General features: G+C 35.8%; 23 non-coding genes across 23 annotated transcripts; all 23 read left to right on the top strand.

Annotated features, from left to right (window-relative positions):
- Positions 1-17: 17 nt before the first annotated feature.
- On the top strand, positions 18-136 carry LOC139507596 (5S ribosomal RNA). The gene has a single exon (XR_011660765.1). It is a non-coding gene; the product is annotated as a 5S ribosomal RNA (ribosomal RNA).
- A 142-nt stretch (positions 137-278) lies between these two features.
- Positions 279-397, top strand: LOC139507589 (5S ribosomal RNA). Its single transcript, XR_011660763.1, has one exon. It is a non-coding gene; the product is annotated as a 5S ribosomal RNA (ribosomal RNA).
- Positions 398-2,391: 1,994 nt separating this feature from the next.
- Positions 2,392-2,510, top strand: LOC139507583 (5S ribosomal RNA). Its single transcript, XR_011660762.1, has one exon. It is a non-coding gene; the product is annotated as a 5S ribosomal RNA (ribosomal RNA).
- Positions 2,511-2,652: 142 nt separating this feature from the next.
- LOC139507576 (5S ribosomal RNA) lies at positions 2,653-2,771 on the top strand. The gene has a single exon (XR_011660760.1). It is a non-coding gene; the product is annotated as a 5S ribosomal RNA (ribosomal RNA).
- A 1,994-nt stretch (positions 2,772-4,765) lies between these two features.
- On the top strand, positions 4,766-4,884 carry LOC139507568 (5S ribosomal RNA). Its single transcript, XR_011660755.1, has one exon. It is a non-coding gene; the product is annotated as a 5S ribosomal RNA (ribosomal RNA).
- Positions 4,885-5,026: 142 nt separating this feature from the next.
- Positions 5,027-5,145, top strand: LOC139507552 (5S ribosomal RNA). The gene has a single exon (XR_011660750.1). It is a non-coding gene; the product is annotated as a 5S ribosomal RNA (ribosomal RNA).
- Positions 5,146-5,287: 142 nt separating this feature from the next.
- On the top strand, positions 5,288-5,406 carry LOC139507545 (5S ribosomal RNA). Its single transcript, XR_011660748.1, has one exon. It is a non-coding gene; the product is annotated as a 5S ribosomal RNA (ribosomal RNA).
- A 1,980-nt stretch (positions 5,407-7,386) lies between these two features.
- On the top strand, positions 7,387-7,505 carry LOC139507536 (5S ribosomal RNA). The gene has a single exon (XR_011660746.1). It is a non-coding gene; the product is annotated as a 5S ribosomal RNA (ribosomal RNA).
- Positions 7,506-7,647: 142 nt separating this feature from the next.
- LOC139507525 (5S ribosomal RNA) lies at positions 7,648-7,766 on the top strand. The gene has a single exon (XR_011660744.1). It is a non-coding gene; the product is annotated as a 5S ribosomal RNA (ribosomal RNA).
- Positions 7,767-9,758: 1,992 nt separating this feature from the next.
- LOC139507514 (5S ribosomal RNA) lies at positions 9,759-9,877 on the top strand. Its single transcript, XR_011660743.1, has one exon. It is a non-coding gene; the product is annotated as a 5S ribosomal RNA (ribosomal RNA).
- Positions 9,878-10,019: 142 nt separating this feature from the next.
- Positions 10,020-10,138, top strand: LOC139507504 (5S ribosomal RNA). The gene has a single exon (XR_011660742.1). It is a non-coding gene; the product is annotated as a 5S ribosomal RNA (ribosomal RNA).
- Positions 10,139-12,130: 1,992 nt separating this feature from the next.
- LOC139507500 (5S ribosomal RNA) lies at positions 12,131-12,249 on the top strand. Its single transcript, XR_011660741.1, has one exon. It is a non-coding gene; the product is annotated as a 5S ribosomal RNA (ribosomal RNA).
- Positions 12,250-12,391: 142 nt separating this feature from the next.
- Positions 12,392-12,510, top strand: LOC139507491 (5S ribosomal RNA). The gene has a single exon (XR_011660737.1). It is a non-coding gene; the product is annotated as a 5S ribosomal RNA (ribosomal RNA).
- Positions 12,511-14,502: 1,992 nt separating this feature from the next.
- On the top strand, positions 14,503-14,621 carry LOC139507481 (5S ribosomal RNA). The gene has a single exon (XR_011660730.1). It is a non-coding gene; the product is annotated as a 5S ribosomal RNA (ribosomal RNA).
- Positions 14,622-14,763: 142 nt separating this feature from the next.
- Positions 14,764-14,882, top strand: LOC139507473 (5S ribosomal RNA). The gene has a single exon (XR_011660727.1). It is a non-coding gene; the product is annotated as a 5S ribosomal RNA (ribosomal RNA).
- A 1,992-nt stretch (positions 14,883-16,874) lies between these two features.
- LOC139507455 (5S ribosomal RNA) lies at positions 16,875-16,993 on the top strand. Its single transcript, XR_011660722.1, has one exon. It is a non-coding gene; the product is annotated as a 5S ribosomal RNA (ribosomal RNA).
- Positions 16,994-17,135: 142 nt separating this feature from the next.
- On the top strand, positions 17,136-17,254 carry LOC139507444 (5S ribosomal RNA). The gene has a single exon (XR_011660712.1). It is a non-coding gene; the product is annotated as a 5S ribosomal RNA (ribosomal RNA).
- A 1,977-nt stretch (positions 17,255-19,231) lies between these two features.
- LOC139507436 (5S ribosomal RNA) lies at positions 19,232-19,350 on the top strand. Its single transcript, XR_011660701.1, has one exon. It is a non-coding gene; the product is annotated as a 5S ribosomal RNA (ribosomal RNA).
- Positions 19,351-19,492: 142 nt separating this feature from the next.
- Positions 19,493-19,611, top strand: LOC139507427 (5S ribosomal RNA). Its single transcript, XR_011660699.1, has one exon. It is a non-coding gene; the product is annotated as a 5S ribosomal RNA (ribosomal RNA).
- A 2,007-nt stretch (positions 19,612-21,618) lies between these two features.
- Positions 21,619-21,737, top strand: LOC139507416 (5S ribosomal RNA). The gene has a single exon (XR_011660689.1). It is a non-coding gene; the product is annotated as a 5S ribosomal RNA (ribosomal RNA).
- Positions 21,738-21,879: 142 nt separating this feature from the next.
- On the top strand, positions 21,880-21,998 carry LOC139507407 (5S ribosomal RNA). Its single transcript, XR_011660678.1, has one exon. It is a non-coding gene; the product is annotated as a 5S ribosomal RNA (ribosomal RNA).
- Positions 21,999-23,990: 1,992 nt separating this feature from the next.
- On the top strand, positions 23,991-24,109 carry LOC139507399 (5S ribosomal RNA). Its single transcript, XR_011660675.1, has one exon. It is a non-coding gene; the product is annotated as a 5S ribosomal RNA (ribosomal RNA).
- A 142-nt stretch (positions 24,110-24,251) lies between these two features.
- On the top strand, positions 24,252-24,370 carry LOC139507391 (5S ribosomal RNA). Its single transcript, XR_011660672.1, has one exon. It is a non-coding gene; the product is annotated as a 5S ribosomal RNA (ribosomal RNA).
- The last annotated feature ends 170 nt before the right edge of the window (positions 24,371-24,540 follow it).

Genomic DNA, 24,540 nt, shown 5'->3' with positions numbered 1-24,540 from the left:
AATTTTAACACTTCTGTGTCTACGACCATATCACGTTGAAAACACCGGTTCTCGTCCGATCACCGAAGTTAAGCAACGTCGAGCCCGGTTAGTACTTGGATGGGTGACCGCCTGGGAATACCGGGTGTTGTAGACATTTTTTGTACCTATAATTTTGAATTTCTACCAAACATATTATTATTGTAAAGTTTTGCTTCTGAAAAAAATCTATTTTATATAAATTTTGTTCAAAAATGCTACTACCTAACCTTATATATCAAAAAATTTAACACTTCTGTGTCTACGACCATATCACGTTGAAAACACCGGTTCTCGTCCGATCACCGAAGTTAAGCAACGTCGAGCCCGGTTAGTACTTGGATGGGTGACCGCCTGGGAATACCGGGTGTTGTAGACATTTTTTTTTACTTATAATTTTGCATTCCTACCAAACATAATTGTTGTATGATTTTTTTTTAACTAATTTACTTGGATGTAATATTCAACATATCTAGCTATCAATGAATGAAGAAAACAGAAAATAAATCATTCATAAATTTATTTATTTTTCAATACCCATCTGCATGGTGAAATATTTTTACGTGAAATACATGCAAGTCAAGTTAGATACACTTAAGAATTCCACTCCTTCCACATGCATGTGGCTACATATATTTCTTTTTTTTAAATTAGGTCTCGTAAAGGTCGTCTGTGATAATATGGTATCCGCCATTTGTCGTCATTTGAAATCGCCTCTTTTTTTTTTACCAGGGCATATATGATTCACTATTTTTCTGAAAGGATTCTGATCAGCAAAAAAAAAATCATTATAGCAAAAACAAATAATAAACAATAAATACTAATTATATCTTGTAAAGTTCTAGTAAAAAATTCGAATATTTGAAACGTCTTTCATCTCGGTCAAGGAAGTCCCGGTTTCGAAGTTTGCCATCTTTGTGTGCTTTCATATCGAAGGCAAAATCTAAATTTCTGGGAAGTCTCTTTATTTCTACGTATATCTGAAAGCAAAAACATATAAAGAAATGATTTTACTACAAATGTATATCAGTTTTACGGCACAATCTAGTTTTTGTGAAATAATACAACACGTTTTCTGAGGAAGAATCGCACGAGAGAAATTGACAAGTTGTACATTAATCGTAAATATTTCTTCACTCGTGGTATTTTGTTTAATTCTTATGACATATTCTGAAAGAAAAATTCCTGCTGAAGATTTTCGTGTATGATTTATATATCAAAAAGTACAATTTATTTGAAACAAATGATTAAAACTTGTCGAACAAGCACACAGATTTTCTTGTCGATCTGTTTGAATTAGATTGTCATGAAAGTTTAAGGGTGCTCTCGTCGAGGTCCGCGTTAGATAGATAATTACACTCTGTGTCAGTGCGAATTGCATATCATTGTAATCTGTCGTTCATTCGCACACATCGTTCAACAACCAAAGCCGCAAAATGTCAGACGCACCAGCACCAGTAGTAAAGACCCCAGCTAAGTCACCAAAGAAGAAAGCTGCAGCTAAACCAAAGAAAGTAGCTACTCATCCAAAATACAGCGAGATGGTCGGAAAGGCTATATCTGCTTTGAAAGAGCGTGGAGGCTCCAGCCGTCAAGCCATCCTTAAGTATATCTTAGCAAACTTCAGCGTTGGTAGCGATGCAAAAACAGTCAACACTCACTTGAAGTTAGCTCTGAAATCAGGAGTGAAGAGCAATAGCTTGAAACAGTCGAAGGGTACCGGCGCTTCTGGAAGCTTTAAGATTGGGGAAGTGGCTAAACCAGCTAAGAAACCAGCAAAGAAAGTAGTTAAACCTAAAGCCGCCAAGCCAAAGAAGGCAAAGACACCTACCAAAAAGACTGCCGCAAAGAAACCTGCAGCAAAGAAACCAGCAGGTGAAAAGAAAGCAGCTAAACCAAAAGCAAAGAAACCAGCTGCAAAGAAACCTGCTGCAAAACCTGCTGCCAAATCTGCAAAGAAAGCCACAAAATCTCCCAAGAAGACAAAGGCTGCAGCTAAACCAAAGAAGGCAAAGACACCAAAGAAGAAGTAAATGAAGGAAGCATCATGATGCTTTTAAAGCTTAAACAGCCCTTTTAAGGGCTACCAAATTTTTTCAAAAAGAGTCTGAAATTGTTGCATGGTATTAGTCACAAATAAAATACAGCTTGTCCCATATTCTAAATCTCTCTTTCTTCTCTGCAATTTTTTTTACTATAAAGTCCATGTGTACTTGCTAAGTTTTACTATCTTCCACTCTGGATCGTGCAGTAAGTATTTAGTTTTGCTTCTATCTTAAACCTGAAAAAAATCTTTTTTTTATACAAATTCTAGATCTGTTCAAAATTGCTTTACTTCCTAACTTTATATATCAAAAATTTTAACACTTCTGTGTCTACGACCATATCACGTTGAAAACACCGGTTCTCGTCCGATCACCGAAGTTAAGCAACGTCGAGCCCGGTTAGTACTTGGATGGGTGACCGCCTGGGAATACCGGGTGTTGTAGACATTTTTTGTACCTATAATTTTGAATTTCTACCAAACATATTATTATTGTAAAGTTTTGCTTCTGAAAAAAATCTATTTTATATAAATTTTGTTCAAAAATGCTACTACCTAACCTTATATATCAAAAAATTTAACACTTCTGTGTCTACGACCATATCACGTTGAAAACACCGGTTCTCGTCCGATCACCGAAGTTAAGCAACGTCGAGCCCGGTTAGTACTTGGATGGGTGACCGCCTGGGAATACCGGGTGTTGTAGACATTTTTTTTTACTTATAATTTTGCATTCCTACCAAACATAATTGTTGTATGATTTTTTTTTAACTAATTTACTTGGATGTAATATTCAACATATCTAGCTATCAATGAATGAAGAAAACAGAAAATAAATCATTCATAAATTTATTTATTTTTCAATACCCATCTGCATGGTGAAATATTTTTACGTGAAATACATGCAAGTCAAGTTAGATACACTTAAGAATTCCACTCCTTCCACATGCATGTGGCTACATATATTTCTTTTTTTTAAATTAGGTCTCGTAAAGGTCGTCTGTGATAATATGGTATCCGCCATTTGTCGTCATTTGAAATCGCCTCTTTTTTTTTTACCAGGGCATATATGATTCACTATTTTTCTGAAAGGATTCTGATCAGCTAAAAAAAAATCATTATAGCAAAAACAAATAATAAACAATAAATACTAATTATATCTTGTAAAGTTCTAGTAAAAAATTCGAATATTTGAAACGTCTTTCATCTCGGTCAAGGAAGTCCCGGTTTCGAAGTTTGCCATCTTTGTGTGCTTTCATATCGAAGGCAAAATCTAAATTTCTGGGAAGTCTCTTTATTTCTACGTATATCTGAAAGCAAAAACATATAAAGAAATGATTTTACTACAAATGTATATCAGTTTTACGGCACAATCTAGTTTTTGTGAAATAATACAACACGTTTTCTGAGGAAGAATCGCACGAGAGAAATTGACAAGTTGTACATTAATCGTAAATATTTCTTCACTCGTGGTATTTTGTTTAATTCTTATGACATATTCTGAAAGAAAAATTCCTGCTGAAGATTTTCGTGTATGATTTATATATCAAAAAGTACAATTTATTTGAAACAAATGATTAAAACTTGTCGAACAAGCACACAGATTTTCTTGTCGATCTGTTTGAATTAGATTGTCATGAAAGTTTAAGGGTGCTCTCGTCGAGGTCCGCGTTAGATAGATAATTACACTCTGTGTCAGTGCGAATTGCATATCATTGTAATCTGTCGTTCATTCGCACACATCGTTCAACAACCAAAGCCGCAAAATGTCAGACGCACCAGCACCAGTAGTAAAGACCCCAGCTAAGTCACCAAAGAAGAAAGCTGCAGCTAAACCAAAGAAAGTAGCTACTCATCCAAAATACAGCGAGATGGTCGGAAAGGCTATATCTGCTTTGAAAGAGCGTGGAGGCTCCAGCCGTCAAGCCATCCTTAAGTATATCTTAGCAAACTTCAGCGTTGGTAGCGATGCAAAAACAGTCAACACTCACTTGAAGTTAGCTCTGAAATCAGGAGTGAAGAGCAATAGCTTGAAACAGTCGAAGGGTACCGGCGCTTCTGGAAGCTTTAAGATTGGGGAAGTGGCTAAACCAGCTAAGAAACCAGCAAAGAAAGTAGTTAAACCTAAAGCCGCCAAGCCAAAGAAGGCAAAGACACCTACCAAAAAGACTGCCGCAAAGAAACCTGCAGCAAAGAAACCAGCAGGTGAAAAGAAAGCAGCTAAACCAAAAGCAAAGAAACCAGCTGCAAAGAAACCTGCTGCAAAACCTGCTGCCAAATCTGCAAAGAAAGCCACAAAATCTCCCAAGAAGACAAAGGCTGCAGCTAAACCAAAGAAGGCAAAGACACCAAAGAAGAAGTAAATGAAGGAAGCATCATGATGCTTTTAAAGCTTAAACAGCCCTTTTAAGGGCTACCAAATTTTTTCAAAAAGAGTCTGAAATTGTTGCATGGTATTAGTCACAAATAAAATACAGCTTGTCCCATATTCTAAATCTCTCTTTCTTCTCTGCAATTTTTTTTACTATAAAGTCCATGTGTACTTGCTAAGTTTTACTATCTTCCACTCTGGATCGTGCAGTAAGTATTTAGTTTTGCTTCTATCTTAAACCTGAAAAAAATCTTTTTTTTATACAAATTCTAGATCTGTTCAAAATTGCTTTACTTCCTAACTTTATATATCAAAAATTTTAACACTTCTGTGTCTACGACCATATCACGTTGAAAACACCGGTTCTCGTCCGATCACCGAAGTTAAGCAACGTCGAGCCCGGTTAGTACTTGGATGGGTGACCGCCTGGGAATACCGGGTGTTGTAGACATTTTTTGTACCTATAATTTTGAATTTCTACCAAACATATTATTATTGTAAAGTTTTGCTTCTGAAAAAAATCTATTTTATATAAATTTTGTTCAAAAATGCTACTACCTAACCTTATATATCAAAAAATTTAACACTTCTGTGTCTACGACCATATCACGTTGAAAACACCGGTTCTCGTCCGATCACCGAAGTTAAGCAACGTCGAGCCCGGTTAGTACTTGGATGGGTGACCGCCTGGGAATACCGGGTGTTGTAGACATTTTTTGTACCTATAATTTTGAATTTCTACCAAACATATTATTATTGTAAAGTTTTGCTTCTGAAAAAAATCTATTTTATATAAATTTTGTTCAAAAATGCTACTACCTAACCTTATATATCAAAAAATTTAACACTTCTGTGTCTACGACCATATCACGTTGAAAACACCGGTTCTCGTCCGATCACCGAAGTTAAGCAACGTCGAGCCCGGTTAGTACTTGGATGGGTGACCGCCTGGGAATACCGGGTGTTGTAGACATTTTTTTTTTACTTATAATTTTGCATTCCTACCAAACATAATTGTTGTATGATTTTTTTTTAACTAATTTACTTGGATGTAATATTCAACATATCTAGCTATCAATGAATGAAGAAAACAGAAAATAAATCATTCATAAATTTATTTATTTTTCAATACCCATCTGCATGGTGAAATATTTTTACGTGAAATACATGCAAGTCAAGTTAGATACACTTAAGAATTCCACTCCTTCCACATGCATGTGGCTACATATATTTCTTTTTTTTAAATTAGGTCTCGTAAAGGTCGTCTGTGATAATATGGTATCCGCCATTTGTCGTCATTTGAAATCGCCTCTTTTTTTTTTACCAGGGCATATATGATTCACTATTTTTCTGAAAGGATTCTGATCAGCAAAAAAAAAATCATTATAGCAAAAACAAATAATAAACAATAAATACTAATTATATCTTGTAAAGTTCTAGTAAAAAATTCGAATATTTGAAACGTCTTTCATCTCGGTCAAGGAAGTCCCGGTTTCGAAGTTTGCCATCTTTGTGTGCTTTCATATCGAAGGCAAAATCTAAATTTCTGGGAAGTCTCTTTATTTCTACGTATATCTGAAAGCAAAAACATATAAAGAAATGATTTTACTACAAATGTATATCAGTTTTACGGCACAATCTAGTTTTTGTGAAATAATACAACACGTTTTCTGAGGAAGAATCGCACGAGAGAAATTGACAAGTTGTACATTAATCGTAAATATTTCTTCACTCGTGGTATTTTGTTTAATTCTTATGACATATTCTGAAAGAAAAATTCCTGCTGAAGATTTTCGTGTATGATTTATATATCAAAAAGTACAATTTATTTGAAACAAATGATTAAAACTTGTCGAACAAGCACACAGATTTTCTTGTCGATCTGTTTGAATTAGATTGTCATGAAAGTTTAAGGGTGCTCTCGTCGAGGTCCGCGTTAGATAGATAATTACACTCTGTGTCAGTGCGAATTGCATATCATTGTAATCTGTCGTTCATTCGCACACATCGTTCAACAACCAAAGCCGCAAAATGTCAGACGCACCAGCACCAGTAGTAAAGACCCCAGCTAAGTCACCAAAGAAGAAAGCTGCAGCTAAACCAAAGAAAGTAGCTACTCATCCAAAATACAGCGAGATGGTCGGAAAGGCTATATCTGCTTTGAAAGAGCGTGGAGGCTCCAGCCGTCAAGCCATCCTTAAGTATATCTTAGCAAACTTCAGCGTTGGTAGCGATGCAAAAACAGTCAACACTCACTTGAAGTTAGCTCTGAAATCAGGAGTGAAGAGCAATAGCTTGAAACAGTCGAAGGGTACCGGCGCTTCTGGAAGCTTTAAGATTGGGGAAGTGGCTAAACCAGCTAAGAAACCAGCAAAGAAAGTAGTTAAACCTAAAGCCGCCAAGCCAAAGAAGGCAAAGACACCTACCAAAAAGACTGCCGCAAAGAAACCAGCAGGTGAAAAGAAAGCAGCTAAACCAAAAGCAAAGAAACCAGCTGCAAAGAAACCTGCTGCAAAACCTGCTGCCAAATCTGCAAAGAAAGCCACAAAATCTCCCAAGAAGACAAAGGCTGCAGCTAAACCAAAGAAGGCAAAGACACCAAAGAAGAAGTAAATGAAGGAAGCATCATGATGCTTTTAAAGCTTAAACAGCCCTTTTAAGGGCTACCAAATTTTTTCAAAAAGAGTCTGAAATTGTTGCATGGTATTAGTCACAAATAAAATACAGCTTGTCCCATATTCTAAATCTCTCTTTCTTCTCTGCAATTTTTTTTACTATAAAGTCCATGTGTACTTGCTAAGTTTTACTATCTTCCACTCTGGATCGTGCAGTAAGTATTTAGTTTTGCTTCTATCTTAAACCTGAAAAAAATCTTTTTTTTATACAAATTCTAGATCTGTTCAAAATTGCTTTACTTCCTAACTTTATATATCAAAAATTTTAACACTTCTGTGTCTACGACCATATCACGTTGAAAACACCGGTTCTCGTCCGATCACCGAAGTTAAGCAACGTCGAGCCCGGTTAGTACTTGGATGGGTGACCGCCTGGGAATACCGGGTGTTGTAGACATTTTTTGTACCTATAATTTTGAATTTCTACCAAACATATTATTATTGTAAAGTTTTGCTTCTGAAAAAAATCTATTTTATATAAATTTTGTTCAAAAATGCTACTACCTAACCTTATATATCAAAAAATTTAACACTTCTGTGTCTACGACCATATCACGTTGAAAACACCGGTTCTCGTCCGATCACCGAAGTTAAGCAACGTCGAGCCCGGTTAGTACTTGGATGGGTGACCGCCTGGGAATACCGGGTGTTGTAGACATTTTTTTTTACTTATAATTTTGCATTCCTACCAAACATAATTGTTGTATGATTTTTTTTAACTAATTTACTTGGATGTAATATTCAACATATCTAGCTATCAATGAATGAAGAAAACAGAAAATAAATCATTCATAAATTTATTTATTTTTCAATACCCATCTGCATGGTGAAATATTTTTACGTGAAATACATGCAAGTCAAGTTAGATACACTTAAGAATTCCACTCCTTCCACATGCATGTGGCTACATATATTTCTTTTTTTAAATTAGGTCTCGTAAAGGTCGTCTGTGATAATATGGTATCCGCCATTTGTCGTCATTTGAAATCGCCTCTTTTTTTTTTACCAGGGCATATATGATTCACTATTTTTCTGAAAGGATTCTGATCAGCAAAAAAAAAATCATTATAGCAAAAACAAATAATAAACAATAAATACTAATTATATCTTGTAAAGTTCTAGTAAAAAATTCGAATATTTGAAACGTCTTTCATCTCGGTCAAGGAAGTCCCGGTTTCGAAGTTTGCCATCTTTGTGTGCTTTCATATCGAAGGCAAAATCTAAATTTCTGGGAAGTCTCTTTATTTCTACGTATATCTGAAAGCAAAAACATATAAAGAAATGATTTTACTACAAATGTATATCAGTTTTACGGCACAATCTAGTTTTTGTGAAATAATACAACACGTTTTCTGAGGAAGAATCGCACGAGAGAAATTGACAAGTTGTACATTAATCGTAAATATTTCTTCACTCGTGGTATTTTGTTTAATTCTTATGACATATTCTGAAAGAAAAATTCCTGCTGAAGATTTTCGTGTATGATTTATATATCAAAAAGTACAATTTATTTGAAACAAATGATTAAAACTTGTCGAACAAGCACACAGATTTTCTTGTCGATCTGTTTGAATTAGATTGTCATGAAAGTTTAAGGGTGCTCTCGTCGAGGTCCGCGTTAGATAGATAATTACACTCTGTGTCAGTGCGAATTGCATATCATTGTAATCTGTCGTTCATTCGCACACATCGTTCAACAACCAAAGCCGCAAAATGTCAGACGCACCAGCACCAGTAGTAAAGACCCCAGCTAAGTCACCAAAGAAGAAAGCTGCAGCTAAACCAAAGAAAGTAGCTACTCATCCAAAATACAGCGAGATGGTCGGAAAGGCTATATCTGCTTTGAAAGAGCGTGGAGGCTCCAGCCGTCAAGCCATCCTTAAGTATATCTTAGCAAACTTCAGCGTTGGTAGCGATGCAAAAACAGTCAACACTCACTTGAAGTTAGCTCTGAAATCAGGAGTGAAGAGCAATAGCTTGAAACAGTCGAAGGGTACCGGCGCTTCTGGAAGCTTTAAGATTGGGGAAGTGGCTAAACCAGCTAAGAAACCAGCAAAGAAAGTAGTTAAACCTAAAGCCGCCAAGCCAAAGAAGGCAAAGACACCTACCAAAAAGACTGCCGCAAAGAAACCTGCAGCAAAGAAACCAGCAGGTGAAAAGAAAGCAGCTAAACCAAAAGCAAAGAAACCAGCTGCAAAGAAACCTGCTGCAAAACCTGCTGCCAAATCTGCAAAGAAAGCCACAAAATCTCCCAAGAAGACAAAGGCTGCAGCTAAACCAAAGAAGGCAAAGACACCAAAGAAGAAGTAAATGAAGGAAGCATCATGATGCTTTTAAAGCTTAAACAGCCCTTTTAAGGGCTACCAAATTTTTTCAAAAAGAGTCTGAAATTGTTGCATGGTATTAGTCACAAATAAAATACAGCTTGTCCCATATTCTAAATCTCTCTTTCTTCTCTGCAATTTTTTTTACTATAAAGTCCATGTGTACTTGCTAAGTTTTACTATCTTCCACTCTGGATCGTGCAGTAAGTATTTAGTTTTGCTTCTATCTTAAACCTGAAAAAAATCTTTTTTTTATACAAATTCTAGATCTGTTCAAAATTGCTTTACTTCCTAACTTTATATATCAAAAATTTTAACACTTCTGTGTCTACGACCATATCACGTTGAAAACACCGGTTCTCGTCCGATCACCGAAGTTAAGCAACGTCGAGCCCGGTTAGTACTTGGATGGGTGACCGCCTGGGAATACCGGGTGTTGTAGACATTTTTTGTACCTATAATTTTGAATTTCTACCAAACATATTATTATTGTAAAGTTTTGCTTCTGAAAAAAATCTATTTTATATAAATTTTGTTCAAAAATGCTACTACCTAACCTTATATATCAAAAAATTTAACTCTTCTGTGTCTACGACCATATCACGTTGAAAACACCGGTTCTCGTCCGATCACCGAAGTTAAGCAACGTCGAGCCCGGTTAGTACTTGGATGGGTGACCGCCTGGGAATACCGGGTGTTGTAGACATTTTTTTTTACTTATAATTTTGCATTCCTACCAAACATAATTGTTGTATGATTTTTTTTAACTAATTTACTTGGATGTAATATTCAACATATCTAGCTATCAATGAATGAAGAAAACAGAAAATAAATCATTCATAAATTTATTTATTTTTCAATACCCATCTGCATGGTGAAATATTTTTACGTGAAATACATGCAAGTCAAGTTAGATACACTTAAGAATTCCACTCCTTCCACATGCATGTGGCTACATATATTTCTTTTTTTAAATTAGGTCTCGTAAAGGTCGTCTGTGATAATATGGTATCCGCCATTTGTCGTCATTTGAAATCGCCTCTTTTTTTTTTACCAGGGCATATATGATTCACTATTTTTCTGAAAGGATTCTGATCAGCAAAAAAAAAATCATTATAGCAAAAACAAATAATAAACAATAAATACTAATTATATCTTGTAAAGTTCTAGTAAAAAATTCGAATATTTGAAACGTCTTTCATCTCGGTCAAGGAAGTCCCGGTTTCGAAGTTTGCCATCTTTGTGTGCTTTCATATCGAAGGCAAAATCTAAATTTCTGGGAAGTCTCTTTATTTCTACGTATATCTGAAAGCAAAAACATATAAAGAAATGATTTTACTACAAATGTATATCAGTTTTACGGCACAATCTAGTTTTTGTGAAATAATACAACACGTTTTCTGAGGAAGAATCGCACGAGAGAAATTGACAAGTTGTACATTAATCGTAAATATTTCTTCACTCGTGGTATTTTGTTTAATTCTTATGACATATTCTGAAAGAAAAATTCCTGCTGAAGATTTTCGTGTATGATTTATATATCAAAAAGTACAATTTATTTGAAACAAATGATTAAAACTTGTCGAACAAGCACACAGATTTTCTTGTCGATCTGTTTGAATTAGATTGTCATGAAAGTTTAAGGGTGCTCTCGTCGAGGTCCGCGTTAGATAGATAATTACACTCTGTGTCAGTGCGAATTGCATATCATTGTAATCTGTCGTTCATTCGCACACATCGTTCAACAACCAAAGCCGCAAAATGTCAGACGCACCAGCACCAGTAGTAAAGACCCCAGCTAAGTCACCAAAGAAGAAAGCTGCAGCTAAACCAAAGAAAGTAGCTACTCATCCAAAATACAGCGAGATGGTCGGAAAGGCTATATCTGCTTTGAAAGAGCGTGGAGGCTCCAGCCGTCAAGCCATCCTTAAGTATATCTTAGCAAACTTCAGCGTTGGTAGCGATGCAAAAACAGTCAACACTCACTTGAAGTTAGCTCTGAAATCAGGAGTGAAGAGCAATAGCTTGAAACAGTCGAAGGGTACCGGCGCTTCTGGAAGCTTTAAGATTGGGGAAGTGGCTAAACCAGCTAAGAAACCAGCAAAGAAAGTAGTTAAACCTAAAGCCGCCAAGCCAAAGAAGGCAAAGACACCTACCAAAAAGACTGCCGCAAAGAAACCTGCAGCAAAGAAACCAGCAGGTGAAAAGAAAGCAGCTAAACCAAAAGCAAAGAAACCAGCTGCAAAGAAACCTGCTGCAAAACCTGCTGCCAAATCTGCAAAGAAAGCCACAAAATCTCCCAAGAAGACAAAGGCTGCAGCTAAACCAAAGAAGGCAAAGACACCAAAGAAGAAGTAAATGAAGGAAGCATCATGATGCTTTTAAAGCTTAAACAGCCCTTGTAAGGGCTACCAAATTTTTTCAAAAAGAGTCTGAAATTGTTGCATGGTATTAGTCACAAATAAAATACAGCTTGTCCCATATTCTAAATCTCTCTTTCTTCTCTGCAATTTTTTTTACTATAAAGTCCATGTGTACTTGCTAAGTTTTACTATCTTCCACTCTGGATCGTGCAGTAAGTATTTAGTTTTGCTTCTATCTTAAACCTGAAAAAAATCTTTTTTTTATACAAATTCTAGATCTGTTCAAAATTGCTTTACTTCCTAACTTTATATATCAAAAATTTTAACACTTCTGTGTCTACGACCATATCACGTTGAAAACACCGGTTCTCGTCCGATCACCGAAGTTAAGCAACGTCGAGCCCGGTTAGTACTTGGATGGGTGACCGCCTGGGAATACCGGGTGTTGTAGACATTTTTTGTACCTATAATTTTGAATTTCTACCAAACATATTATTATTGTAAAGTTTTGCTTCTGAAAAAAATCTATTTTATATAAATTTTGTTCAAAAATGCTACTACCTAACCTTATATATCAAAAAATTTAACACTTCTGTGTCTACGACCATATCACGTTGAAAACACCGGTTCTCGTCCGATCACCGAAGTTAAGCAACGTCGAGCCCGGTTAGTACTTGGATGGGTGACCGCCTGGGAATACCGGGTGTTGTAGACATTTTTTTTTACTTATAATTTTGCATTCCTACCAAACATAATTGTTGTATGATTTTTTTTAACTAATTTACTTGGATGTAATATTCAACATATCTAGCTATCAATGAATGAAGAAAACAGAAAATAAATCATTCATAAATTTATTTATTTTTCAATACCCATCTGCATGGTGAAATATTTTTACGTGAAATACATGCAAGTCAAGTTAGATACACTTAAGAATTCCACTCCTTCCACATGCATGTGGCTACATATATTTCTTTTTTTAAATTAGGTCTCGTAAAGGTCGTCTGTGATAATATGGTATCCGCCATTTGTCGTCATTTGAAATCGCCTCTTTTTTTTTTACCAGGGCATATATGATTCACTATTTTTCTGAAAGGATTCTGATCAGCAAAAAAAAAATCATTATAGCAAAAACAAATAATAAACAATAAATACTAATTATATCTTGTAAAGTTCTAGTAAAAAATTCGAATATTTGAAACGTCTTTCATCTCGGTCAAGGAAGTCCCGGTTTCGAAGTTTGCCATCTTTGTGTGCTTTCATATCGAAGGCAAAATCTAAATTTATGGGAAGTCTCTTTATTTCTACGTATATCTGAAAGCAAAAACATATAAAGAAATGATTTTACTACAAATGTATATCAGTTTTACGGCACAATCTAGTTTTTGTGAAATAATACAACACGTTTTCTGAGGAAGAATCGCACGAGAGAAATTGACAAGTTGTACATTAATCGTAAATATTTCTTCACTCGTGGTATTTTGTTTAATTCTTATGACATATTCTGAAAGAAAAATTCCTGCTGAAGATTTTCGTGTATGATTTATATATCAAAAAGTACAATTTATTTGAAACAAATGATTAAAACTTGTCGAACAAGCACACAGATTTTCTTGTCGATCTGTTTGAATTAGATTGTCATGAAAGTTTAAGGGTGCTCTCGTCGAGGTCCGCGTTAGATAGATAATTACACTCTGTGTCAGTGCGAATTGCATATCATTGTAATCTGTCGTTCATTCGCACACATCGTTCAACAACCAAAGCCGCAAAATGTCAGACGCACCAGCACCAGTAGTAAAGACCCCAGCTAAGTCACCAAAGAAGAAAGCTGCAGCTAAACCAAAGAAAGTAGCTACTCATCCAAAATACAGCGAGATGGTCGGAAAGGCTATATCTGCTTTGAAAGAGCGTGGAGGCTCCAGCCGTCAAGCCATCCTTAAGTATATCTTAGCAAACTTCAGCGTTGGTAGCGATGCAAAAACAGTCAACACTCACTTGAAGTTAGCTCTGAAATCAGGAGTGAAGAGCAATAGCTTGAAACAGTCGAAGGGTACCGGCGCTTCTGGAAGCTTTAAGATTGGGGAAGTGGCTAAACCAGCTAAGAAACCAGCAAAGAACGTAGTTAAACCTAAAGCCGCCAAGCCAAAGAAGGCAAAGACACCTACCAAAAAGACTGCCGCAAAGAAACCTGCAGCAAAGAAACCAGCAGGTGAAAAGAAAGCAGCTAAACCAAAAGCAAAGAAACCAGCTGCAAAGAAACCTGCTGCAAAACCTGCTGCCAAATCTGCAAAGAAAGCCACAAAATCTCCCAAGAAGACAAAGGCTGCAGCTAAACCAAAGAAGGCAAAGACACCAAAGAAGAAGTAAATGAAGGAAGCATCATGATGCTTTTAAAGCTTAAACAGCCCTTTTAAGGGCTACCAATTTTTTTCAAAAAGAGTCTGAAATTGTTGCATGGTATTAGTCACAAATAAAATACAGCTTGCCCCATATTCTAAATCTCTCTTTCTTCTCTGCAATTTTTTTTACTATAAAGTCCATGTGTACTTGCTAAGTTTTACTATCTTCCACTCTGGATCGTGCAGTAAGTATTTAGTTTTGCTTCTATCTTAAACCTGAAAAAAATCTTTTTTTTATACAAATTCTAGATCTGTTCAAAATTGCTTTACTTCCTAACTTTATATATCAAAAATTTTAACACTTCTGTGTCTACGACCATATCACGTTGAAAACACCGGTTCTCGTCCGATCACCGAAGTTAAGCAACGTCGAGCCCGGTTAGTACTTGGATGGGTGACCGCCTGGGAATACCGGGTGTTGTAGACATTTTTTGTACCTATAATTTTGAATTTCTACCAAACATATTATTATTGTAAAGTTTTGCTTCTGAAAAAAATCTATTTTATATAAATTTTGTTCAAAAATGCTACTACCTAACCTTATATATCAAAAAATTTAACACTTCTGTGTCTACGACCATATCACGTTGAAAACACCGGTTCTCGTCCGATCACCGAAGTTAAGCAACGTCGAGCCCGGTTAGTACTTGGATGGGTGACCGCCTGGGAATACCGGGTGTTGTAGACATTTTTTTTTACTTATAATTTTGCATTCCTACCAAACATAATTGTTGTATGATTTTTTTTAACTAATTTACTTGGATGTAATATTCAACATATCTAGCTATCAATGAATGAAGAAAACAGAAAATAAATCATTCATAAATTTATTTATTTTTCAATACCCATCTGCATGGTGAAATATTTTTACGTGAAATACATGCAAGTCAAGTTAGATACACTTAAGAATTCCACTCCTTCCACATGCATGTGGCTACATATATTTCTTTTTTTAAATTAGGTCTCGTAAAGGTCGTCTGTGATAATATGGTATCCGCCATTTGTCGTCATTTGAAATCGCCTCTTTTTTTTTTACCAGGGCATATATGATTCACTATTTTTCTGAAAGGATTCTGATCAGCAAAAAAAAAATCATTATAGCAAAAACAAATAATAAACAATAAATACTAATTATATCTTGTAAAGTTCTAGTAAAAAATTCGAATATTTGAAACGTCTTTCATCTCGGTCAAGGAAGTCCCGGTTTCGAAGTTTGCCATCTTTGTGTGCTTTCATATCGAAGGCAAAATCTAAATTTCTGGGAAGTCTCTTTATTTCTACGTATATCTGAAAGCAAAAACATATAAAGAAATGATTTTACTACAAATGTATATCAGTTTTACGGCACAATCTAGTTTTTGTGAAATAATACAACACGTTTTCTGAGGAAGAATCGCACGAGAGAAATTGACAAGTTGTACATTAATCGTAAATATTTCTTCACTCGTGGTATTTTGTTTAATTCTTATGACATATTCTGAAAGAAAAATTCCTGCTGAAGATTTTCGTGTATGATTTATATATCAAAAAGTACAATTTATTTGAAACAAATGATTAAAACTTGTCGAACAAGCACACAGATTTTCTTGTCGATCTGTTTGAATTAGATTGTCATGAAAGTTTAAGGGTGCTCTCGTCGAGGTCCGCGTTAGATAGATAATTACACTCTGTGTCAGTGCGAATTGCATATCATTGTAATCTGTCGTTCATTCGCACACATCGTTCAACAACCAAAGCCGCAAAATGTCAGACGCACCAGCACCAGTAGTAAAGACCCCAGCTAAGTCACCAAAGAAGAAAGCTGCAGCTAAACCAAAGAAAGTAGCTACTCATCCAAAATACAGCGAGATGGTCGGAAAGGCTATATCTGCTTTGAAAGAGCGTGGAGGCTCCAGCCGTCAAGCCATCCTTAAGTATATCTTAGCAAACTTCAGCGTTGGTAGCGATGCAAAAACAGTCAACACTCACTTGAAGTTAGCTCTGAAATCAGGAGTGAAGAGCAATAGCTTGAAACAGTCGAAGGGTACCGGCGCTTCTGGAAGCTTTAAGATTGGGGAAGTGGCTAAACCAGCTAAGAAACCAGCAAAGAAAGTAGTTAAACCTAAAGCCGCCAAGCCAAAGAAGGCAAAGACACCTACCAAAAAGACTGCCGCAAAGAAACCTGCAGCAAAGAAACCAGCAGGTGAAAAGAAAGCAGCTAAACCAAAAGCAAAGAAACCAGCTGCAAAGAAACCTGCTGCAAAACCTGCTGCCAAATCTGCAAAGAAAGCCACAAAATCTCCCAAGAAGACAAAGGCTGCAGCTAAACCAAAGAAGGCAAAGACACCAAAGAAGAAGTAAATGAAGGAAGCATCATGATGCTTTTAAAGCTTAAACAGCCCTTTTAAGGGCTACCAAATTTTTTCAAAAAGAGTCTGAAATTGTTGCATGGTATTAGTCACAAATAAAATACAGCTTGTCCCATATTCTAAATCTCTCTTTCTTCTCTGCAATTTTTTTTACTATAAAGTCCATGTGTACTTGCTAAGTTTTACTATCTTCCACTCTGGATCGTGCAGTAAGTATTTAGTTTTGCTTCTATCTTAAACCTGAAAAAAATCTTTTTTTTATACAAATTCTAGATCTGTTCAAAATTGCTTTACTTCCTAACTTTATATATCAAAAATTTTAACACTTCTGTGTCTACGACCATATCACGTTGAAAACACCGGTTCTCGTCCGATCACCGAAGTTAAGCAACGTCGAGCCCGGTTAGTACTTGGATGGGTGACCGCCTGGGAATACCGGGTGTTGTAGACATTTTTTGTACCTATAATTTTGAATTTCTACCAAACATATTATTATTGTAAAGTTTTGCTTCTGAAAAAAATCTATTTTATATAAATTTTGTTCAAAAATGCTACTACCTAACCTTATATATCAAAAAATTTAACACTTCTGTGTCTACGACCATATCACGTTGAAAACACCGGTTCTCGTCCGATCACCGAAGTTAAGCAACGTCGAGCCCGGTTAGTACTTGGATGGGTGACCGCCTGGGAATACCGGGTGTTGTAGACATTTTTTTTTACTTATAATTTTGCATTCCTACCAAACATAATTGTTGTATGATTTTTTTTAACTAATTTACTTGGATGTAATATTCAACATATCTAGCTATCAATGAATGAAGAAAACAGAAAATAAATCATTCATAAATTTATTTATTTTTCAATACCCATCTGCATGGTGAAATATTTTTACGTGAAATACATGCAAGTCAAGTTAGATACACTTAAGAATTCCACTCCTTCCACATGCATGTGGCTACATATATTTCTTTTTTTAAATTAGGTCTCGTAAAGGTCGTCTGTGATAATATGGTATCCGCCATTTGTCGTCATTTGAAATCGCCTCTTTTTTTTTTACCAGGGCATATATGATTCACTATTTTTCTGAAAGGATTCTGATCAGCAAAAAAAAAATCATTATAGCAAAAACAAATAATAAACAATAAATACTAATTATATCTTGTAAAGTTCTAGTAAAAAATTCGAATATTTGAAACGTCTTTCATCTCGGTCAAGGAAGTCCCGGTTTCGAAGTTTGCCATCTTTGTGTGCTTTCATATCGAAGGCAAAATCTAAATTTCTGGGAAGTCTCTTTATTTCTACGTATATCTGAAAGCAAAAACATATAAAGAAATGATTTTACTACAAATGTATATCAGTTTTACGGCACAATCTAGTTTTTGTGAAATAATACAACACGTTTTCTGAGGAAGAATCGCACGAGAGAAATTGACAAGTTGTACATTAATCGTAAATATTTCTTCACTCGTGGTATTTTGTTTAATTCTTATGACATATTCTGAAAGAAAAATTCCTGCTGAAGATTTTCGTGTATGATTTATATATCAAAAAGTACAATTTATTTGAAACAAATGATTAAAACTTGTCGAACAAGCACACAGATTTTCTTGTCGATCTGTTTGAATTAGATTGTCATGAAAGTTTAAGGGTGCTCTCGTCGAGGTCCGCGTTAGATAGATAATTACACTCTGTGTCAGTGCGAATTGCATATCATTGTAATCTGTCGTTCATTCGCACACATCGTTCAACAACCAAAGCCGCAAAATGTCAGACGCACCAGCACCAGTAGTAAAGACCCCAGCTAAGTCACCAAAGAAGAAAGCTGCAGCTAAACCAAAGAAAGTAGCTACTCATCCAAAATACAGCGAGATGGTCGGAAAGGCTATATCTGCTTTGAAAGAGCGTGGAGGCTCCAGCCGTCAAGCCATCCTCAAGTATATCTTAGCAAACTTCAGCGTTGGTAGCGATGCAAAAACAGTCAACACTCACTTGAAGTTAGCTCTGAAATCAGGAGTGAAGAGCAATAGCTTGAAACAGTCGAAGGGTACCGGCGCTTCTGGAAGCTTTAAGATTGGGGAAGTGGCTAAACCAGCTAAGAAACCAGCAAAGAAAGTAGTTAAACCTAAAGCCGCCAAGCCAAAGAAGGCAAAGACACCTACCAAAAAGACTGCCGCAAAGAAACCAGCAGGTGAAAAGAAAGCAGCTAAACCAAAAGCAAAGAAACCAGCTGCAAAGAAACCTGCTGCAAAACCTGCTGCCAAATCTGCAAAGAAAGCCACAAAATCTCCCAAGAAGACAAAGGCTGCAGCTAAACCAAAGAAGGCAAAGACACCAAAGAAGAAGTAAATGAAGGAAGCATCATGATGCTTTTAAAGCTTAAACAGCCCTTTTAAGGGCTACCAAATTTTTTCAAAAAGAGTCTGAAATTGTTGCATGGTATTAGTCACAAATAAAATACAGCTTGTCCCATATTCTAAATCTCTCTTTCTTCTCTGCAATTTTTTTTACTATAAAGTCCATGTGTACTTGCTAAGTTTTACTATCTTCCACTCTGGATCGTGCAGTAAGTATTTAGTTTTGCTTCTATCTTAAACCTGAAAAAAATCTTTTTTTTATACAAATTCTAGATCTGTTCAAAATTGCTTTACTTCCTAACTTTATATATCAAAAATTTTAACACTTCTGTGTCTACGACCATATCACGTTGAAAACACCGGTTCTCGTCCGATCACCGAAGTTAAGCAACGTCGAGCCCGGTTAGTACTTGGATGGGTGACCGCCTGGGAATACCGGGTGTTGTAGACATTTTTTGTACCTATAATTTTGAATTTCTACCAAACATATTATTATTGTAAAGTTTTGCTTCTGAAAAAAATCTATTTTATATAAATTTTGTTCAAAAATGCTACTACCTAACCTTATATATCAAAAAATTTAACACTTCTGTGTCTACGACCATATCACGTTGAAAACACCGGTTCTCGTCCGATCACCGAAGTTAAGCAACGTCGAGCCCGGTTAGTACTTGGATGGGTGACCGCCTGGGAATACCGGGTGTTGTAGACATTTTTTTTTACTTATAATTTTGCATTCCTACCAAACATAATTGTTGTATGATTTTTTTTAACTAATTTACTTGGATGTAATATTCAACATATCTAGCTATCAATGAATGAAGAAAACAGAAAATAAATCATTCATAAATTTATTTATTTTTCAATACCCATCTGCATGGTGAAATATTTTTACGTGAAATACATGCAAGTCAAGTTAGATACACTTAAGAATTCCACTCCTTCCACATGCATGTGGCTACATATATTTCTTTTTTTAAATTAGGTCTCGTAAAGGTCGTCTGTGATAATATGGTATCCGCCATTTGTCGTCATTTGAAATCGCCTCTTTTTTTTTTACCAGGGCATATATGATTCACTATTTTTCTGAAAGGATTCTGATCAGCAAAAAAAAAATCATTATAGCAAAAACAAATAATAAACAATAAATACTAATTATATCTTGTAAAGTTCTAGTAAAAAATTCGAATATTTGAAACGTCTTTCATCTCGGTCAAGGAAGTCCCGGTTTCGAAGTTTGCCATCTTTGTGTGCTTTCATATCGAAGGCAAAATCTAAATTTCTGGGAAGTCTCTTTATTTCTACGTATATCTGAAAGCAAAAACATATAAAGAAATGATTTTACTACAAATGTATATCAGTTTTACGGCACAATCTAGTTTTTGTGAAATAATACAACACGTTTTCTGAGGAAGAATCGCACGAGAGAAATTGACAAGTTGTACATTAATCGTAAATATTTCTTCACTCGTGGTATTTTGTTTAATTCTTATGACATATTCTGAAAGAAAAATTCCTGCTGAAGATTTTCGTGTATGATTTATATATCAAAAAGTACAATTTATTTGAAACAAATGATTAAAACTTGTCGAACAAGCACACAGATTTTCTTGTCGATCTGTTTGAATTAGATTGTCATGAAAGTTTAAGGGTGCTCTCGTCGAGGTCCGCGTTAGATAGATAATTACACTCTGTGTCAGTGCGAATTGCATATCATTGTAATCTGTCGTTCATTCGCACACATCGTTCAACAACCAAAGCCGCAAAATGTCAGACGCACCAGCACCAGTAGTAAAGACCCCAGCTAAGTCACCAAAGAAGAAAGCTGCAGCTAAACCAAAGAAAGTAGCTACTCATCCAAAATACAGCGAGATGGTCGGAAAGGCTATATCTGCTTTGAAAGAGCGTGGAGGCTCCAGCCGTCAAGCCATCCTTAAGTATATCTTAGCAAACTTCAGCGTTGGTAGCGATGCAAAAACAGTCAACACTCACTTGAAGTTAGCTCTGAAATCAGGAGTGAAGAGCAATAGCTTGAAACAGTCGAAGGGTACCGGCGCTTCTGGAAGCTTTAAGATTGGGGAAGTGGCTAAACCAGCTAAGAAACCAGCAAAGAACGTAGTTAAACCTAAAGCCGCCAAGCCAAAGAAGGCAAAGACACCTACCAAAAAGACTGCCGCAAAGAAACCTGCAGCAAAGAAACCAGCAGGTGAAAAGAAAGCAGCTAAACCAAAAGCAAAGAAACCAGCTGCAAAGAAACCAGCTGCAAAGAAACCTGCTGCAAAACCTGCTGCCAAATCTGCAAAGAAAGCCACAAAATCTCCCAAGAAGACAAAGGCTGCAGCTAAACCAAAGAAGGCAAAGACACCAAAGAAGAAGTAAATGAAGGAAGCATCATGATGCTTTTAAAGCTTAAACAGCCCTTTTAAGGGCTACCAAATTTTTTCAAAAAGAGTCTGAAATTGTTGCATGGTATTAGTCACAAATAAAATACAGCTTGTCCCATATTCTAAATCTCTCTTTCTTCTCTGCAATTTTTTTTACTATAAAGTCCATGTGTACTTGCTAAGTTTTACTATCTTCCACTCTGGATCGTGCAGTAAGTATTTAGTTTTGCTTCTATCTTAAACCTGAAAAAAATCTTTTTTTTATACAAATTCTAGATCTGTTCAAAATTGCTTTACTTCCTAACTTTATATATCAAAAATTTTAACACTTCTGTGTCTACGACCATATCACGTTGAAAACACCGGTTCTCGTCCGATCACCGAAGTTAAGCAACGTCGAGCCCGGTTAGTACTTGGATGGGTGACCGCCTGGGAATACCGGGTGTTGTAGACATTTTTTGTACCTATAATTTTGAATTTCTACCAAACATATTATTATTGTAAAGTTTTGCTTCTGAAAAAAATCTATTTTATATAAATTTTGTTCAAAAATGCTACTACCTAACCTTATATATCAAAAAATTTAACACTTCTGTGTCTACGACCATATCACGTTGAAAACACCGGTTCTCGTCCGATCACCGAAGTTAAGCAACGTCGAGCCCGGTTAGTACTTGGATGGGTGACCGCCTGGGAATACCGGGTGTTGTAGACATTTTTTTTTACTTATAATTTTGCATTCCTACCAAACATAATTGTTGTATGATTTTTTTTAACTAATTTACTTGGATGTAATATTCAACATATCTAGCTATCAATGAATGAAGAAAACAGAAAATAAATCATTCATAAATTTATTTATTTTTCAATACCCATCTGCATGGTGAAATATTTTTACGTGAAATACATGCAAGTCAAGTTAGATACACTTAAGAATTCCACTCCTTCCACATGCATGTGGCTACATATATTTCTTTTTTTAAATTAGGTCTCGTAAAGGTCGTCTGTGATAATATGGTATCCGCCATTTGTCGTCATTTGAAATCGCCTCTTTTTTTTTTACCAGGGCATATATGATTCACTATTTTTCTGAAAGGATTCTGATCAGCAAAAAAAAAATCATTATAGCAAAAACAAATAATAAACAATAAATACTAATTATATCTTGTAAAGTTCTAGTAAAAAATTCGAATATTTGAAACGTCTTTCATCTCGGTCAAGGAAGTCCCGGTTTCGAAGTTTGCCATCTTTGTGTGCTTTCATATCGAAGGCAAAATCTAAATTTATGGGAAGTCTCTTTATTTCTACGTATATCTGAAAGCAAAAACATATAAAGAAATGATTTTACTACAAATGTATATCAGTTTTACGGCACAATCTAGTTTTTGTGAAATAATACAACACGTTTTCTGAGGAAGAATCGCACGAGAGAAATTGACAAGTTGTACATTAATCGTAAATATTTCTTCACTCGTGGTATTTTGTTTAATTCTTATGACATATTCTGAAAGAAAAATTCCTGCTGAAGATTTTCGTGTATGATTTATATATCAAAAAGTACAATTTATTTGAAACAAATGATTAAAACTTGTCGAACAAGCACACAGATTTTCTTGTCGATCTGTTTGAATTAGATTGTCATGAAAGTTTAAGGGTGCTCTCGTCGAGGTCCGCGTTAGATAGATAATTACACTCTGTGTCAGTGCGAATTGCATATCATTGTAATCTGTCGTTCATTCGCACACATCGTTCAACAACCAAAGCCGCAAAATGTCAGACGCACCAGCACCAGTAGTAAAGACCCCAGCTAAGTCACCAAAGAAGAAAGCTGCAGCTAAACCAAAGAAAGTAGCTACTCATCCAAAATACAGCGAGATGGTCGGAAAGGCTATATCTGCTTTGAAAGAGCGTGGAGGCTCCAGCCGTCAAGCCATCCTTAAGTATATCTTAGCAAACTTCAGCGTTGGTAGCGATGCAAAAACAGTCAACACTCACTTGAAGTTAGCTCTGAAATCAGGAGTGAAGAGCAATAGCTTGAAACAGTCGAAGGGTACCGGCGCTTCTGGAAGCTTTAAGATTGGGGAAGTGGCTAAACCAGCTAAGAAACCAGCAAAGAACGTAGTTAAACCTAAAGCCGCCAAGCCAAAGAAGGCAAAGACACCTACCAAAAAGACTGCCGCAAAGAAACCTGCAGCAAAGAAACCAGCAGGTGAAAAGAAAGCAGCTAAACCAAAAGCAAAGAAACCAGCTGCAAAGAAACCTGCTGCAAAACCTGCTGCCAAATCTGCAAAGAAAGCCACAAAATCTCCCAAGAAGACAAAGGCTGCAGCTAAACCAAAGAAGGCAAAGACACCAAAGAAGAAGTAAATGAAGGAAGCATCATGATGCTTTTAAAGCTTAAACAGCCCTTTTAAGGGCTACCAAATTTTTTCAAAAAGAGTCTGAAATTGTTGCATGGTATTAGTCACAAATAAAATACAGCTTGTCCCATATTCTAAATCTCTCTTTCTTCTCTGCAATTTTTTTTACTATAAAGTCCATGTGTACTTGCTAAGTTTTACTATCTTCCACTCTGGATCGTGCAGTAAGTATTTAGTTTTGCTTCTATCTTAAACCTGAAAAAAATCTTTTTTTTATACAAATTCTAGATCTGTTCAAAATTGCTTTACTTCCTAACTTTATATATCAAAAATTTTAACACTTCTGTGTCTACGACCATATCACGTTGAAAACACCGGTTCTCGTCCGATCACCGAAGTTAAGCAACGTCGAGCCCGGTTAGTACTTGGATGGGTGACCGCCTGGGAATACCGGGTGTTGTAGACATTTTTTGTACCTATAATTTTGAATTTCTACCAAACATATTATTATTGTAAAGTTTTGCTTCTGAAAAAAATCTATTTTATATAAATTTTGTTCAAAAATGCTACTACCTAACCTTATATATCAAAAAATTTAACACTTCTGTGTCTACGACCATATCACGTTGAAAACACCGGTTCTCGTCCGATCACCGAAGTTAAGCAACGTCGAGCCCGGTTAGTACTTGGATGGGTGACCGCCTGGGAATACCGGGTGTTGTAGACATTTTTTTTTACTTATAATTTTGCATTCCTACCAAACATAATTGTTGTATGATTTTTTTTAACTAATTTACTTGGATGTAATATTCAACATATCTAGCTATCAATGAATGAAGAAAACAGAAAATAAATCATTCATAAATTTATTTATTTTTCAATACCCATCTGCATGGT

Source organism: Mytilus edulis, chromosome 1, assembly GCF_963676685.1.
Source record: "Mytilus edulis chromosome 1, xbMytEdul2.2, whole genome shotgun sequence".
Classification (NCBI taxonomy): domain Eukaryota; kingdom Metazoa; phylum Mollusca; class Bivalvia; order Mytilida; family Mytilidae; genus Mytilus; species Mytilus edulis.
This window is presented reverse-complemented; position numbering and strand designations above follow the sequence as displayed.